General features: G+C 38.6%; 1 non-coding gene across 1 annotated transcript; it reads left to right on the top strand.

The window, feature by feature from the left end:
* The first annotated feature begins 2,352 nt into the window (after nt 1-2,352).
* Nucleotides 2,353-2,427, top strand: TRNAI-AAU (transfer RNA isoleucine (anticodon AAU)). The gene has a single exon. It is a non-coding gene; the product is annotated as a tRNA-Ile (tRNA).
* Nucleotides 2,428-2,795: the final 368 nt, after the last annotated feature.

Genomic DNA, 2,795 nt, shown 5'->3' with positions numbered 1-2,795 from the left:
AAAAACATAGTTTAACAAAGCTGGATTTGATTAAAAGCAAAGGCTCTTTTCTTACATATTATTATTATTTTTTTTGCCGCGTTTTAGTTTTAGAAAGATTTTTACGTCTTTAAAATTGGTAATAACTTTGCATCCTGTTTAAATGTGATTGCTTCTGACATATCCACCGATATGTTTAAAATAAAATGACAGAAAATCAAGCGGGCTATTCTCCTGCATACATACGGTTCCATAATGAAATTATTCCTGCTGTGAAGAAACAACTGTGCGTCTTGCAGCTGGTCACAATTGGTGCAAACAGAGGGTCTATACATCTTTAATGGAGTGTATTTCTCAACCTCTTCTGACAAGTGCAGCTTCTCTCTCCCACAATTAAGTCAGCAATCCTTGATTTCAAGCTTTCATTAGAGAGACGTGATATATCGCATGCAGAAGCGGCGTCCTGAAGGTTGCCTTTTAATCTATTGCCTCTCGCTTCTCCTTTTTCTCCTTCTGCCTGTCTCTTCCTCACTTCCAATTATCTGTTCATCAGACTCTGTGTAAACAATTTGAATCTATGCAAGAGTTAGATAAATTTCATTATCATTCCTGCATATTTTTGCAAAATAAAAGAATTAGATCAGCACTTAAAGTTTGCGTCTTTAGGGTCTTTGTTTTCTATCTTTTTTGTTGTTATTGTTGTTGTTGTTTTTAAAATAGTTTACTGTTTTTGAAAGGTAATACATGCCTTCGGGTCCACGAGAACAAAGACTTTCTTAGAAGGAGTGTCCTTGGGTATTTCTCAGCTTCATCAGAGAAATGGTCCTCTCTACATGACAAGCTGCCAAACGGTCCCGAGAAACATCCTAACTGTCGTTTCTGGCCAAATTGTTGGATGTGGTCTGTTTCTATGGGAAATAATCAGTGGAGCCCAGAGCTATTTTTATTCTAAATAAGACTTGGAAAGATAAGTCATAATGAAAGAGTTGTCATAAAATATTTAAAGGGAGGTCATTCCTCAAAATGTTCTTAGGAATATTTGCTGTCTGTGGCAAATCAAATGTTTGTACGTATGTGTCGTGCATTTCTACAGAAAACTTTTCCATCTCTACAGAAAAACAATGAGGAAAGAATAATTACTCCCTATTGAGGCTCTCTACGTGCTCATCACCATACTAGATGCTTTACTTAATTCATCTTATTTAACCTTTACCTTCATAACCGGTGAGAAGTATCTTTTCTGTTGCATTGGAAGAATGTGTCACAGAGCCTTGCAGAGTAGGAAGCCAGAGGGAGTCCAGCTCGCAGCCTCGGATTTGAGAAGGATGGTGCCCCTGGTAGCATCTGAACAGTTAGGGTCCCCTGCTTGTGCCATTGCTGATGCCTTGTCCTTGATTAAATGAAAATTTCTGATATAACTCAAATTACATTCTCATGTATAAGTTCCATGTTGTTTGTATAAAATTGTAGACAGAAAGAAAAAAATATCTTTGTTTTATTACTGTTTTCATTTATTTCTATTGTTAACACTTTAAATATTTAAATTAAAAAATACAGTGAAGAAACAGTATCAGTTATGACCCCAACAGTTCCTTTCACAGTTTAAAAAAACTGATTTTTCCCTATTGAAATATTTGCTTCTAGTCTAATTGCATGTATAATATATAGTATTGGTATTACATATTTTTTCAGTTTTTACAAAATATTAATGTTACCCTATGTACAGTTTATGCTCTCCTTTCTTCACTTAAAATTTCATAATAAAGATTTTTGTTTGAGATTCTTAATCATAAAATATAATTTTAATAGATGTGTGTTTTTGTATTTATAGATACACAGTAAAAATATAGCTTTGGATATTGTTTCAGATATGCTGATGTGTGTGTGCATGAGCATGTATGAGAGAGAGTTAGACAAAGGCCCATAATCTCCACCTATTCCTCCAGATTGTCTCAGCTTCATTCTGATAACAAGTAAGGTTACCAAATAACATACTTTTACTTCCCGTGAAGGTGTCATTTCTGAATCATGGTATTATTTCTGCAGCGATGATTAGCATGAATCTACATAAAAAAATAACAACACGAATAACATTGCTGTGTCCTCAATAAAACCACCATGTCAGAAATCATTGTGTATGGATAGGGACTAAGAAATACATTCCCACTAGATATTGGGAATGAATAAGAGATTGCTTCTCCTTAATAGCAAGGGTACCTTTTTTGACCAGCTAATTTTGCTCAGAGCATCTTTTTTTTCTCTAGGTAGACCTAAATTTAATGTTCAACTATAGAAAATATTTGTAGCCTTGCTCTTTGCTGTCTACTATGGTAGCCACTAACTACCTGTGACACTTAATTTAAATGAATTAGAGCCCTGGCCGGTTGGCTCAGCGGTAGAGCGTCGGCCTAATGTGCGGAGGACCCGGGTTCGATTCCGGCCAGGGCACATAGGAGAAGCGCCCATTTGCTTCTCCACCCCTCCGCCGCGCCTTCCTCTCTGTCTCTCTCTTCCCCTCCCGCAGCCAAGGCTCCATTGGAGCAAAGATGGCCTGGGCGCTGGGGATGGCTCTGTGGCCTCTGCCCCAGGCGCTAGAGTGGCTCTGGTCGCAACATGGCGACACCCAGGAGGGTCGCAACATGGCGACACCCAGGATGGGCAGAGCATCGCCCCCTGGTGGGCAGAGCGTCACCCCTGGTGGGCGTGCCGGGTGGATCCCGGTCGGGCGCATGCGGGAGTCTGTCTGACTGTCTCTCCCTGTTTCCAGCTTCAGAAAAATGCAAAAAAATAAAAAAATAAAAAAAAATAAATGAATT

Source organism: Saccopteryx bilineata, chromosome 5 (genome assembly GCF_036850765.1).
Source record: "Saccopteryx bilineata isolate mSacBil1 chromosome 5, mSacBil1_pri_phased_curated, whole genome shotgun sequence".
Classification (NCBI taxonomy): Eukaryota; Metazoa; Chordata; class Mammalia; order Chiroptera; family Emballonuridae; genus Saccopteryx; species Saccopteryx bilineata.
The sequence above is the reverse complement of the archived record's forward strand: the minus strand, read 5'-3'. Positions and strand labels throughout refer to the sequence as shown.